We start from the raw sequence: 16534 nt of genomic DNA on the forward strand, positions 1-16534 counted from the left end.
GTTTGTAAGTTTGTAAGTTAAAAAGCTACATTTTAAAATTATTTTGAAATATACAGGGTGTCCCAATAAATGGCGGCGTATCGAAGTTATATTTTTTCTTATGGAACACCCTGTATTTTATTGCATTTTTTAATTGTCCGCAAAAAATAAGGTATAGTTTCATAAGGCTTCCCTATACCTATGTTCAGAGTGTTCTGAGTTATGTTGACTTTTCTTAAAATGTAAAATTTTAAAAGAAGGCTTATTCTCGAGTTATTTAAGAAATTATAAAAAAGTTACTTTTACATATAAATAGTTGGATATTAGTTGAATGTATTCCATGATTGATTATTACAAATTAATTTACAGGGTGTTCAACATTTACAGTTTCATTATTGGATTATTCAATGTGTCACATGATGCTTATTTTAAATGGAACACCATGTATATTAATAAATCATTATACTAAACAAACTTACCTCTTTCGAATGGTATATGGATGTCCTATCCTAGATCTCATAGTTTATGCGTAATTTACAATTATTTGAATTCTTAATCTCTAAATCGATTTTAAAACAAAAGATGTATCTCACTGTATGACATTGTAATTTTATGACAGTACGGTCTGGTAATTATCGGAAATATAAACATCCGTGTATGGTATTCAAATTTAATTGTCCCTAAAAATGAATAATCACGAAAGAGTAGACATGGTATTTTGCATTGGGGAGTGTGTGCAAAATTGTATCTTACCTTATAAAGTTTACGCTCAAAAGTATCCTGATAGAAGACACACAAAAAGGACGTTTTCGAGAGATTTCTGACTAGATTCCTTGCTACTGGTAATGTTGAATACGGAAAGTTAAATAAAAATAAACCAGTTATTTGTGATGACGTCAAGCAACTTGATGTCCTGCTTTCTGTTACGGAAAACCCAAATACTAGTAAAGAAAAAATTTCGGGTGAAATCAGTTAAACGAGTGTTAGAATACTTAAGAGAAACCAGTATTATCCGTATAAAACTCAACTACACCAGTATTAGACCGGACAGGATTATGATAAATATTTAACTTATCGTTTATGGACTTTAGAATTTCTAGAAGATCCTGATTTTTTTTAAATGTATTGTATACAGACCAATCTACCTACTTTTCATAATAGTGGTCTAGTAAATAGACAGAATTTTCATTTCATTATGATACAGTAAACAAACATTTATTTCGTACTGTTGATCGCCAACAACGATATAGTGTTAATGTTTGGGGCGGTATTCTGGGCGAGTACCTTATCGACCCGTATTTTTTTGACGAAAATCTGAATGCAACAATTTTTTAAAATTTCTTAAAAGAAGATTTTTGGATCCCTCTTTAAAACCTTCCACTTAGCGTCCAAACAAACATGTGGCTCCAATTTAAAAAAAAAATTGAAATTTAAAAAATTAATCCAAAATTTAAAAATAAATGGATAGGTAGAGTTGGTCCATATATTTGGCCACCTAGGTCACCAGGATTGACAAAGATGGATTTTTTTTAAATGGCGTTATACTAATAATATTGTATATCTATGCTACACTTCCTACTACTCCAGATGATATGAAATTAAGAATTTCGAACTCTTTTGCATCTATAACAACAGCTATTTTAAATAATGTAAGCAAATCATTTGAAGATATTGTTCGTCCGCTATAACTTTTCCCATGCGTCACGATTCATTTTCAAACAAATTAAGTCAAAACATAAAGTGAAACGTACGCCGATATGTGTAGTATAATGTAGTATATAGTATACAAAATGTATATATGTTACGGTAAGAGTATAGTATTTTTACTACAAAAGCAAGATTACGTAGGTCAAAATTTCTGACGTAAGAACACTGCCAAATCATTAGAATGTGACTTTTCATCATGGCCACGTTAATGTCATTACTTGTCAGATATTTTGTTTGTTTTTGTTTACTGTACAAATAATATCTCTAATTCTTTATTATAATTAATGATGTCAATCAGTTTTCATTTCTTGCCGAAATATATTAATAATACGCCGTAAATATTTGTAATGTTAATTAAAGTAAATAAATATTAACTTTAAAATTGAACTTTCTCTAGCATTTCTTACAAGTGTCAAAATGGTAATATAATAAGAAAAACGTAATCGCGATTATATTGAGAATTTTAGAATTACATTAATTAAATAACCAAAAACATTTTTTATTATTAGTAATATAAATTTTATGAAACAATCCTTATATACTCCAAAAAATAACAATTTTATTTAAATATAGTAGACAAGCGTACGCTACTGATCTGACAGTTCTGTGGTGCTACATTTTTACTTCGTTTCGTACACAATTAGGGATTCCAATGAACTGTCAGTGGTGGTCGGTGGATGGCTAAACTGACATGGCCATAGACACAGTTAAGGGGGGGTGGTCATGATGTATGTAATGTTTACATTGAATATTGACAAATTTGTAAAGAATATCCTGTTTGGTTTTGTTTTTTTGTTAATTGTGTACCGAAATTTGTGAAATTGTGATAGCAAATTAAATATGAAGTGGTTTAAACATTGGATACGCCTATGGATGACAGTTTCGCCATCCAGCAGCCATATTATATCACGTGATTTGGAATGCCTAATTTGATTCAAAATATAGCTTTAAAACACTACTGTTTTTATAAATACCTACATATGTATTAATATAGCTTAATTTAAAAACTATTGCAATTATTGTTGTGTACCTATTAATTGTGTTTGTTTTTGTATAGGCCATTTCAAGACTTTGACGTTTATGACACTAATTGAAAGCTGGAAGGCAAACATTGAAATTATTTATATTTGTACCGCATTGAGTTTCTTAAGTTTTTTACGTTTAATAGTTTTTTTATAAAATAGTTATTGTTGTTATAAAATAGTGGTTTATATAATTGTTTTTATATAATAGTTTAATCGTTGTATAATAGTTTTTTATAGTTGTATTTTCCGAACATTTTGCTGTTGACTTCTGTAGCTTCTAGCTGTAGAAGTACTTTAACGACTGTATTTAGTTGTAAGCAGTGAATAAATAAACATAAGTAAATATTTTCAAAAGCTTTTGGTATATAGATCCATTTTCCCTCAAGGGGTATGAGTTAACCTACAGTAGAAAAAGTTTTTCAAGGGTGACAACATGGACAAATATAGTTACTTACATGGACATAGTTTTTTTTTGTATTTGGAGCTTAGTAATAGTTTTTACACAGGTCAACAAATGAAGGCATTCAAGAGTTTAAATTCTTACAAATATTTTGAGGTAGGATTTGTATATAATTGTGGAGCTATAAAAATAAATAATTTCATCATAGTGGTTCACCCCAGATATCTTAAAAAATGGACCTTTTAAAGAATTTGTACAGTCGGAAAAATGAAAGAATACCCATGAACGGTCACGTCAAACAGGTACAATCACATATTTTGTATTTGCTGTTCTTTTTCTATAAATAATAAACGATATAGATTAATTATGTTAATAATATGTGATCGTTCATGGGTACTCTTTCATTTCTCCGACTGTACCTGCAGTGAAAAAATTTCAAGAGAAGAAACTGAGAATCTGCCGGAAGAGGTGAAATGTTTTTTGATTTTAGACAACGCTCCTGCTCATCCCTCTGAAAATATTCTATGATCAAAACATGGCAACTTTAGTTGTATGTTTTTGCCAAAAAATACATCGCTTATTCAACCCATGGATCAGGAAATAATTTTAGCAACAAAATGAATATATCGCAGAAAGTTTTTAGATGAAGTAATTGTATGATGAAGATAACACAGAAGATACAAGAGGGCAGCATACTTTGCAAAACTTAACTGTTACAATTTGAAATCAACAATTTGTTAAGTTTGCTACAGCATGGAAAGGCAGTTATTAAGGGGTTACATAGGTCTTGCGGGTAGAAAAAGTGACTTTTTAAAAAAATTATATCTTGGAAACTAAAAATTATTTTTATTTATAATTGGAACATGTAAAAGTATAGTACACTCAAAAAAATTTCAGCCAAATATATTCATTTTTGTAGAGTTGACTGCAATTTTTCGACAACAGCCCTTTTTTGTGGTGAGCAGCATAACAAGTCCAGTCTCATCTGAAATTTCTTGTAGTTTATACCTCTGGTTAGTGAATGAACAAAGATTTTTTTATTAGATGAGGTCATTTTTGTTTTATCAAAAAAAAACTACTTTAAAAATGAGAAAAATTGGGGTCAAAAATGTGTTTAAACTTATGTAAAATCTTCAAATTTCATTTTTTTTAATTCCTTCGTTCATTTACTAGCCAGAGGTATAAACTACAAGAAACTTTTTGATTTCAAATGAGACTGGACTTAGTTTTGCTGTCCACCGCAAAAAAACCTACAAAAATGAATATTTTTGGCTGAAACTTTTTTTGAGACTACCTTAAGTACTATACTTTTACATGTTCCAATTATAAATAAAAATAAATTTTAGTTTTCGAGATATAATTTTTTTAAAAAGTCACTTTTTTTACCCCTAAGACCTATGTAACCCCTTAAAAAAATGTTTGATGGCCAAGATGCATACATATATTTAGAAGGAAAGTTCCTGATTTCTGTAGTATAATACATAATACCAAAGAGGAAGTAGCCCTAAGCGCCGGACTCCACTTGCGATTTGTAGTTGTGAAGATTGAACACATTCTTTCAAATAGAAGTCAATCCATGATTATTTAGTCACAAATGGATTGACTTGTATTTGAAACAATGTGTTCAATCTTCCTGATTACAAATCGCAAGTGGAGTGCGGCGGTAATAACACCAAAATATTCCATATAGGTCCATAGAAGGTACACAGACATTGAAAAATTCCTGGAATATCCCCGAAAACATGTTCCCTGAACATCCCAGGAAAATCCTGTGTCAGCATTTTAAACATTACCTGAATGTCTTATTGGAACATTCCATGAATGTCCACGAATGTTCTCTGGACATTCAAAATATATTTTGTAGACATTCCCTGGATATACCAGAAATACAGTGATGAGCGCTCTAATAACCTGCAAAATAGCACAAAAGATGGAAAATTATTAAGTAGTGAGATAAAAAGAAATGAAACTAGTCGAGCTGGGAAATTTAGCGATATTAACTTATACATTTAGATTGTATTGATTGTGTACCACCTTCAGACGTATCAGACGAGTTTGGAAACTACCACTGTCACAGTGACAGTTTTAGTTGACATACTCCTCTGATATGTGTAAAGGTGGGAAACAATCAATATAAAATAAAATTTAAAGGTTAATTTCGCTAAATTTCCCAGCTCGACTAGTTTCATTTCTTTTTATCTCACAACTAAATATGTTGCCCGTCTTTTGTGCTATTTTGCCGGTTATTAGGGCACTCATCACTGTACATCCTTGCTGATGTGACAATACCTCCTATCTGTTTTTTCATGAGTTTTGTAGGAGAGATGGAAAAACATGTTTTAAGGTCACCTCCTGTGTTCATATGTAAGTTTTGACTTGTTTTGTAGTTCATAGATAGTTTAATTTACTACAAAACAAGTCAAAAAATATCATATGAAAACAGGTGACCCTAAGACAAGTTTTTAGTCTCTCTTACGAAACTCATGAAAAAACAGATAGGATGTATTATTACATCACTGACGATATGTGGCCATACCAATTAATACATCCTTGATAAATATAAACATTTTTATTGAACAAAATCTTTTCATACATTTTTTTAATGCAATTTACTGATATTCCTAAATATTTCAAAAAAATGTGTCACATTTGCTTTGTAAACCTTTCTTTTGCCTTTCGTAGCCACATATTCCGTTTCCTTCGTGGGTTTTTGTAGACCACTTCTCTCAGCTGATTCTAAAAAAAAATAAAATAAATGGTAATTTTTCAATCCTTTACAATTAACAATCAGAAGAAATATTTACAGGTAATAATATGCATAAATAATAATATTTTGTATTTTGACAATGACGTCTGATTTGGAAGTCGAAAGATTAATAAAATTATTTTTTAAGTTAAATTGTGGCTTATTTCCCAATTAGAATAGTTAATTACAAAAATGCCTCAAATAACTAGCTTCAGAACAATAAATAATTCGTTTCATACAAACATTCGTCCAAAGTCAATTATACCTGTAGTATTTCCATGAAAAGATTCTTTAAGTGAATTTTGCATAGTTTTCTTTAAAATATCTCTATCAGGCCAGAACACAAATTTTTTTAACCTAAGACACATTATATACAAAGTATTTTTGAAATAAGTTGATACCGGGTAGGGTGAAATACTAAACCTATATCTCAAATCTTTATAATCTAAGTTTAAGCTTAGTTTAGCTAAAGTAAGCAATACTTGATCACTTGGTGACACAACAGTATTTTGATGGTATTTGATAAATGGTGTAATATACTTTAAAGCTATTTTAAAAACATTGTAATTTGCTAAACCAGTATAATTTTTAGTTTTGGCATCATCATTTTCTATACTTTCACAAGATAAAGCTAATTTCTTAAGCTGATATTTAAAATCCTGTGTTAATGTTAATGACATAAAATGTATTTGTTAATTTTTCCATTGTAATATATGTTTGACTATTTGGCAAAATCTTGTCTTCTACTAAACTAACTTTTATACCAAATAACTACTATCTACCACTAACTATCCACTGTTTCTAAATCTACTAAAGTAACAGTAATGTATCATTAATGAAAAATGTGTAAAATCATAGACCTACCTAGTATTTGTAGAATATAAGACAGTCCAGTGTCTTATAAATCATTTCAAGAGGAATAAAAAAGCAATTTTTTCTTGTAGGTACCCTTTTCTTTTAATTCTCCTTTGGTACCTTAATTCCCATTTTAGATTTTGGGGAACTCATTTCATTGTGTTTATATACCCCATATTTATTGAAGGAACCCAATCTGGATTGTTATTATCAGTTAAGTCGGCTGGTTTTCCTACAAGATTAGACTGTTAACATCTTCAAAAATCGTTAATGTTCAAATGTTGTAACTTACCAGATATAAGATGATTACAGGGGAATTTCCATTTTGCTAGTAAAATCTTTATATTTTATTGCATTTTACCATTGTTGTTGTCTCTCAGATGATAACTATAACTTATTTAGTTAAATTGGTTCAGTTTTGTGCTTAGAATGTAGCACTGATGGTAAGTGGTAAAAGCTAACTTTATCACGATTACTTTGCATTTCACACTTCAAAACACAACACCAATGAGGCATATTATCTTTCTAAATTAATACTTCCAGAGAAAATGTTAAATTAATCTTTGTACAACAACTAAAATGATCTAAAACCATAAGAACCTGATAGAATAATATTCAATGTTTGCCTTCCAGTAGCCATATTGATTTAATTTTGACAGCATCTTGGAACGGCCTATTGAGAAACATAGGCCAAATCAAAATGCTTATTTAATAGAATATTTTGAACAAGAACGAAATAGTTTGATTCCCTTTTACCATTAACCGCAGCAGAGAAGTAAGTTAAAGAATTTAGATTTCTTAGATTAGGTTTATTAGAAATAAGATCATTATTAGATTTACAGATCAGAAAGTTTTCTTATGAATTTTAGCGCTTGCAGTAGTTAGTTTTAAAAATATTAAATAATCTGTTTTAATGATTATACCTACACTATGTGTATGTGTTATGATATTGTTGTTAATTAATATATTTCGGCAAGTAATGAAAACCAATTGACATTATTAATTAGAATAAATAATTATACCTAGATATTATTTATTAAAGTAAACAAAAAAAAAAAGAAAAATATCTGACAAGTGTTGACATAAACGTGGCCATGATGAAAAGTCACATTCTAATGTTTTGACAGTGCTCTTACGTCAGAAATTTTGACCTACGTAATCTTGCTTTTGTAGTAAAAATACTATAGATAATTGGTAATTGTGTATAATTACCGGTAATTGTAAACAATTACCAAGGACCAGCGGTAAAAGTATACATTAATGAAATAAAAACAATAAATTTCAACAGCTATTCAAAAAGTGTGATTTTATTTAATTAAATTAAAAACAAGAGACATTTTGTTTAACCTGAATTCAGTTTTTTTGCCAGAATTAATACTACTGCTTTACCTATTTACTACTTTACTTATTTAGTACCCGGTTCGTATAATTCTTTTTGAACACTTATAATAACGGCCAAAATATTTCTAGAATCACTTCGTGCCCTGTCAACATTTGGCACTCTTAATTTTACCGTATCACCGACATTACCAGGAGAAAATTTCAAGTCTGATGTTTTAAGCATTTTCTTCGCTTGCTTTTCAAGACCTTCCTTTGTACGTGTACGTTTAATTGCAACAGAATCTTGTAACAATACTTCAAACAACACACGGTAAAGAAAACACTTCAAAGATAGGTAGGTAACATTATTGTTAGTTAAAAAACACGAAGCACATGCCAAATCAGGATATAAACACTGTTGATTAGGGTGCATCGAAAAAATAAAAGTTCGAAATGTTATATCTAATAGCGTGAAAAAGTTGCTTGTGTTATTTTTCAGCATATTAGTATTTTTAATTTTTTTTCTAAGCCAATTTTCTAACCCCCCCCCCTCCCAACGACCTTAAATTTTATTAAATATCTGATTTTTATGGAAATTTCAATTTATATTATTTGGAATAAAATATGTGCTAAGTCGATCTAAGATCAATTAAAGAAAACTTAAAATTTTGTCAATTACAAATTTAAACGATATGTAAAGTTTTATGTATTTTTTCAGTCTCCCCAACCCCTTTGAAATGTCCCGCTTCGTGAGTCCGTGCGTGTAATTTTCACTTATGTTTGGTGCGATGCCTTACTTTGTTATTATTGGTGTTTGTAAATTACAGATTTTTAAAATAGATAAACCAGGACGATGGGGAATAAAATCAAGATGTGCTGTGGACCGCCCCATTTTTGGGCATCCGCCAAATATACCTGAAAATATTTTACCGAAATACAAACAAGCGATGAAGTTTTGGGGTTGCAAGAGGATAAAAAACTCAGCAAGAAAGAGCCAGAATTTTCTGGTACTGCCGAACAGGTTGCAATTAAATTGGAGGAAATTTGGAAAAAGGCTTTAATTCTAATAATTTAACATACAAGAATTATTCAGCTTTTAAAAGCCTACCATGACAAATATATGAAACTTATGAAACCATTTAAGAACAGGCAAAACAGTGAATTTTACAAAAATAAAATTCAATGCTTTAAGAACAAAAGTAAATTTTCTTCGTAGCAAATCTCAAAAAGTGCCTCTGGATGAGCGCGAATTTCTATTAAATCAAAGAGGTACCAGAAAAATGGTGATAAGCTCGATTGATAGGGAAAACAAAAACAAATATAATCAGAGAGAACAACGGTAAAAGATCTAAAGTTACCGACGCAAAGACAAAACTTTAGCTCAAGTAAAAAACAGTTCCAAGTTTTATGGTCAATCGATCGTGGAAGAACACATAACACTTGTGCAAAAGAAGTTTTCTCAAACTTTCTCCTTAAAAATTTTGATTCGAACGACTACTTTGAGTTAATTAACTAACAAGAATATCACCTTACTACAGAACCATCTATATTCTCTAGATGTTCGAGTGACAATCTGCGAGATTTTATGGAGAATCCTAACTTAGACCCTTTTACCCACTGCCACAAACAATGTGTAGAACGATGTGTTAAACTTGTGACACAAGCTTCTCTAGCAGTTTGTGGAGCGTATTCGAGGGATGGATTTATAAAAACTCGAATTAATTCCAGAAAAACTATGCCCCACTTTAATGCTAAATCGGAAGACCTTCGAATAGAATGGTTTTACCATATTTTTTTGTAATACACACAACGCAAAAGTGTAGGGATATTTTTATAAATAGACGTATTTTGTTTATCTGTAATCAACTTAAAAAAGTAATACAAAATTTGTAGTTTAAATTGTTGTTTAATATATCAAAAACCATAAATTGCAAAAAAAACAGAAAATTGGACCAAAAAAAAATATATTGCAAATCACCCATGTTTCACATACCACCATATAATGTCAGAAATACGAAATATAAACTTAAAATAAAGTATGGCCACCACGTTGGTTTATCACAGCTCTACATCTACTGTTCATACTCCGAATCACATTGTTAATGTCTGCTTGAGGTAGTTATGTCCATTGTTCTCTCAGAAGCTCTTTTAATTGAAACTCATTGTAGATATTGCCCATATGTGCAGTAATTCTTCGTTGGAGCATGTCCCATACATGCTCAATGGGATTCAAGTCCGGTGATTGTGCTGGCTACGGCAATACATCAATACCCTCGTTATCCAACCAGTTTGTTACAATATGCGCAACATGTGGTCGAGCGTTATCATGCATAAAGTAAAAATTTTCTCCAACAGCACCAGCAAACGGGCGCACAACAGGTTCAAGAATAGTGTCCAAATATTGCTGACTTCTGAGAAAGCCACGTGGGAAAATGAGGTCAGTTCTTCCGTCAATCATGATTCCGCCCCATACCATTAATGTACCACCTCTGTATGCATACACTTCTTGAAGATGTCGTAATCGTTCTCCATTTCCGGGTCGTCTCCAAACTCTTGTCCGACGAGAATTTGGATGAAATCCATATCTAGACTCGTCACTAAACAAAACTGTGGCCCAGTCATGGTCAGTCCAATTTTGAAACTCTTGACACTAGGTTAATTTTGCAGCGCGATTGCCTCTAGATAGAGGTGGACATCTCAGTGGTCGCCCACTACGAAGATTGGCTTCATTGAGACGATTCCTCACAGTACTGCGGCTAATTGTTACATTATGTGCAAGCTGTAATTCATTAACCAGCTCGGGTGCTGTGATTGTTGGTTGCCTTCTGGCATTTAAAATTAAATATCAGTCTTGAGCGACGGTTGTAGAGCGACTACGTCCTGGATGTTGTTCGGCTGGACTCCCAGTGTCTCTAAACTGACGCCACAAACCACTTACGATGCTTTGGGAGACACCCAGCTGGTCAGCAACTTGAGTTTGTCGCATACCAGCTTGAAGGAGGCCCACGGGTCTATTCATCTCGTCCAACGTTAAATGTTGTCGTTGCATGGTAAAAGACAATATCTTTAACTCACCTATTAAGCAAAAATGGTATAAAGTGACTAAAATTAAAAATAAACAAAACATAAAAATGTCGATTTTTTTGTCCCTTATAAAAAAACATTCTAAAACACGTATTGCTATCAGTTTTACAATTTTTTTTTGATAAGAAGTGAGTGTCTGTATCAACAATTATAGTACAAGCAAATTTATATGGTCATGAAATTTCTGTCATTGGTATTGTCAAATTATTAAAATATCCTTAGACTTTTGCGTTGTGTGTATTTATATACCTAATTTTGTACTTTGCTTTATATTTATTGTAGTATTAAAAAACTTGGGTGACGTCAGGGAGACGGATAAGTTAGGCTATTTTGTTATAAAAAGAATGTTTTGGTATACTTTTCTTAAGTAAAATGTTTAATTACGTTGTGAAACCAGAAAATATGTTCCAATTTAAACCGAATTTATTTATTCAAGTTCTATAAGGTACTACATTTCCCTTACAAAAGAAATTCGCATATTAATGTATTTTTTCTAATTTTTAGTTGCCGTGGGGGGCAGAAAATATTTTTTTATTTCAACGCAATTTTACTAAATACTAAATAGTGTGTTAAGCAACTTTTATAAGCTATTACATTTTCGTTTCGAAATAAAAATTTTTGTCATCTGTTAACATTTTTTTAAAATTTTTAATTGTCTTGGGGGGGCAGAAGATAGTTTCCAATTTCGAAAAAATTTTACCAGAATACTTAACAGTTGATTGGGCAACTTTTGTGAGGTATTACTTTTCCATCGCAAAGAAAAATTTTTTTTTCGCCTTTTTCGATGCACCCTACTGTTGATCTCTCAATCAACACTGCAGACTGAAGACTGATTACGCACGAGGTAAACAAAGCCATTGCACTTGTGTATTAAATAGTGTGTTGTTACTGCCTTCTGGTTCTAATTAATTAAAAAGACTAAACACGTCTTACTATACATTATATTTTATTCACTGGTATCCAATATCTAAACAATAACATTAATCATTCATAGCGCCTCGCCTTACTACATACTAACTTCTAATAATTATTTGTATATCTATATCCATACTGATTGCTCAGCGTGTTTTTATACCTATCTGAACCATAACAAATATAGTTCAAGTTCACTCGTAATAAACATGTGATACAAACTATAAGCTATTGTTTTTATGTATGTTCAATACCCTAAAGGTTAATAACATCATATTTAAATTATGATTTATACAGAGGGTTCATAATATACCACATCTCCGCCGTTTTTAAAAAAAGAAAGTCCTAAGAAGAGAAGAAGAATATCTGACGGTATATTCCTCTTTCCCTTTTACAAAATGTTTATGGTTACCTAATACTATTTTCAAAAATTAAATTTCCTAACTATCCTAACTAACTGTAACATGGTACGTTTCAGAGTTTTTTTTAATCCTAAAAATTGTTTATTATTATCACTAATTCACTTTCTGTTCCGTCTTGCTTTTTGAGTCTTTTCTCCATTCACAAAACAGTGTCCACATGAAAACAGTGACTAAACCTATCGGGATTTTTAATATAGTCTTTTAGTGCCTATATGCATCCCCTATTCGCGGTGTGCAAGTACTTGGAAAGGGAAACGTGAAACGACCGTGCGCGAGTCGCGTAGAAATATTGCAACTATCTTAAATAATTCATATTGTCAATTGAAATTGTCAAATTGACGTATATTTCATACCTTCTGTCATTGACGCAGAAAAATTATATATTGCTCCACAATATTGATATGATATGCAATTATTATATAAAGGTAAATTTAATTAATTGTATTTTGCTTGCAGTACTGCATTTTAATAACTGATTTTATTTACTACATACATTTGTTTACGTTTGCTAAACATAACCTGCATCTTATTTTTTCTTCTTATTATTTTTTTGGACTATGGTCTTGACAATTATCCAGCAACCAGGACTAATATAATTGGCGAATATAATTAAAAGTGCGAATAAAAGTACAGAGCGTAGAAATAGAGGTCGCTTTGCCGAACTTGCACGGTCCCAATTAGCAGGGGAATAATCTAATCTACCTAACTAAAAATCTCGTATCTACCTAAAAGTCCTAAGCTAAGCTAATATTACTCGAATAAGTAAAAAAAATGTATCCTTTACTCTATTAATAATTCCTATTTCAGTCTTCTTTTGATTTATTTATATATATCTTACTAACTTTAAAATAATGCACCTATAATAAAAATGTAATCTCTCTAAACATTTCTAATATTTCTCTAAACTTCTAATAACTCTTTTGTAGCTATAATAAAGATTTAATCTCTGTTGCTGAATGTCTAAAAATTTCACTTTTTGTGTCCCTTTGCTTACTATCTACTAACACTATTGTAAGATATTGTCTATCCTTAATTCAAACACTTCCATTTTCCGCGAAAATTTAACCTGAATTCATTATATACATTTAAAAATAAGTTATTTATAATTTACATTACTTTAGAGCAAAAAAAATTTACAACTTTAATTCTTAGACATAATTCAATGATTAGCTACTTATTTGCTTAGTATCTTCTTAATTTTGCTTCTTTTCTTGCAATTTTTATGTGTCTTCTTTCATTTTTCCCACATATTTTACTAAAAATTCTCTTTTTTTTTTCTCTTCTTCTTCTTGTCTGGTACTACAACTATATATTTCTTCATTTTTCTTCATATAATAGCACTTCTACAGTGTACATAGTTCATCTTAATATAACAATCATTTTTCATTTAATCATCAATATATCATTTCATAATATAACATCATAATCATCACTTCATATACTAGCTCCGATACCTTCGTTTTACCTTAATAAAAGAGGTTTCACTCGGATGTCTTAGTTCTCCGCCAATATTAACCCGAATTTTCGCCCTGATCTGTACGCACCATGGAGGTGGTATAGTTAACTCAAAACACGAAATAGGTATTTTATGCGGTTAAAATTCTTCTAAAAATATCACAACCTCAATCCCTTGCTTTGAGGCCGTGGTTTATTCACGAATAATCATGAATAAAATAAGTACCCTTCAAAACACAGAGTGGGTCTCTAATAAGCTTTCAAGCTTCTATAAATCATTAGTACCTTCCTAATTTGACAAGAGCCGTGGTTTCTTATTGTCTCAAGTTGCCTCATAATATTTAGCTTATAATATTGTTAGTTCTTCTTCTTATCTATATAGTCCTCCAGATTCTTTATCTCGACTCTTCAGGTCGGTTCGTTAAAAATATATCTCTTGCTTATAGCAATGTTTGTCTTAAAGCTCTTATATCAACGTATGTCATCACTAATCATTATTCATTAAAAAAATATCATTTATCACTCAAAAAAATATTAATTCAGGTTCATCTCATACAAAATTTAACACAAAATCGATGAAAATGTATCTATAGAATCAATAAATATCAATAATAAAAACAAAATAGCTAATAAAAATTCAATAATTCGATACAAATTCAATTCAAAATTCAAAAACAGCCTATGCAAAAGTTAGATAAAAATATTCAAAATCAGTGCAAATCTCAAAATTCGATAGAATTTTTTTTGGAAAAAATTCGATATTCCATACAATATTTAAAAATAACCGTACTAAAAATCGAAATCGGATAGAGATTTTTCAAATAAATTTAATAACAATTCAAAATTCAATAAAAATTCAAGAATAGCATATATAATAAACTTCTATAAAAATATTCAATTCAAAAATCACTTCATGTTTCAAAATTCATAGATATTCTTAAAAAAAATCGATACTTCATAAATTATTCAAAAATCAGAAAAGATAAATATTTAATGTTCAATAATAATATAAAAACGAGGGAAGCATTTTCCATAGAGATAGACATTCTTACTTACATTTTATCACTTTGTCTTTGTTCCCTGGGTTCTCTGCATCTTCGTCCTGGTCCGTCTTCGCCGTCTCCGTTTCCAATTTGTTACCGCCATCTCTGCTCCTTTCAGAAGACCTCCTCTAATCTGCAGGATCAGCCATGTATTAAATAGTGTGTTGTTACTGCCTTCTGGTTCTAATTAATTAAAAAGACTAAACACGTCTTACTATACATTATATTTTATTCACTGGTATCCAATATCTAAACAATAACATTAATGATTCATAGCGCCTCGCCTTACTACATACTAACTTCTAATAATTATTTGTATATCTATATCCATACTGATTGCTCAGCGTGTTTTTATACCTATCTGAACCATAACAAATATAGTTCAAGTTCACTCGTAATAAACATGTGATACAAACTATAAGCTATTGTTTTTATGTATGTTCAATACCCTAAAGGTTAATAACATCATATTTAAATTATGATTTATACAGAGGGTTCATAATATACCACACTTGCGTGTCGATCTTTATAATTTGAATTTCTTACTTTGATCAAGATCTTATGGGAAATGTATACAATTACCGGTAAAAGTAGGAAATAAAGGGTTTTTAAAGAATATTTCCTACATATACCGTCGACTCTGGTAATTGTATACAATTACCGGTGACTGTGTACAATAACCAGATTATCTACTTTTGCCGTAACATATACACATCGACGTTCGTTTCACTTTATGTTTCACGAACAATATAATCGCTTGTTGTATTGCACAAGAAGTCAAACATTTTGAACATATATTACATAACTGATAATTTTTTATTTATAATAAGTTGTGGTTCATTTTGTATTATTTATGTACATACATATTTGTTTTAATAAAATTATTTATGTCTCGTTATGTATTTAATTATTTTCAATAACGAAAAAAATTATTTTATCTACTCTATGTCATATTATGTATAAGTTTTTAGTTTGTGAAAACTGTCATTATAGATAGCAGTGCGTGAAGGGTTTAAAGTGTGCGTGAAGTAACAATGTATTTTAAATGGGATTACTTTTTCGCACACTTTCAATGGGTTTTTTGATACACTTTCATATAATCAAATATTCTTAACTTTCGCGTTGTCATGGTGATGACAATATGAGCAATGACTTACAACAAAATTTTTGACAGTTTTGTGGTTTGAAAGTAGTTAGGATTTTTAAATGTCAAAGTTTTAAAAATTCTAGAATAGAAATGAATTCCAGTGACGAAGAGTTACAGTTTTTTTATTTGTTTATCGTAGATAAAATATTGTATGAAACTGTGCGTGAAGTACTTTTTGCGAACTTACGCGATGTATAGCACTCGCTCCGTTGTCGCTCGTGCTCTAAAAATTGCGTGCGTTTGCAAAAAGCATACTTCACGAACTGTTTCATAAATAACTATTACAAATCAGCAGCTATAAGTAAAATAATTTATTTACAACTACACTCGTTTATAACAACTATGCCAAGATGATGGGTTTAAAAATCGAGAATGACTATAAATTTTTAAAATCAATTTACCGTTTAAGAAAATTGTAAATTACGCAAAAACTATGACT

The 16534-nt window shown here is 30.4% G+C and overlaps 1 protein-coding gene and 1 long non-coding RNA gene across 2 annotated transcripts in view; one reads left to right on the forward strand and one right to left on the reverse strand.

Moving 5' to 3' along the window:
• LOC114336264 (pickpocket protein 28) overlaps positions 1–16534 on the forward strand; it is a 316523-nt gene that overhangs the window by 279765 nt on the left and 20224 nt on the right. The gene's annotated exons all lie outside the window — the stretch shown is intronic.
• Positions 5666–7386, reverse strand: LOC114324780 (uncharacterized). Its single transcript, XR_007699692.1, has 2 exons — positions 6722–7386; positions 5666–5847 (listed from the first exon to the last, which is right to left on the reverse strand). It is a non-coding gene; the product is annotated as an uncharacterized LOC114324780 (long non-coding RNA).

Source organism: Diabrotica virgifera, chromosome 7 (genome assembly GCF_917563875.1).
Source record: "Diabrotica virgifera virgifera chromosome 7, PGI_DIABVI_V3a".
Classification (NCBI taxonomy): Eukaryota; Metazoa; Arthropoda; class Insecta; order Coleoptera; family Chrysomelidae; genus Diabrotica; species Diabrotica virgifera.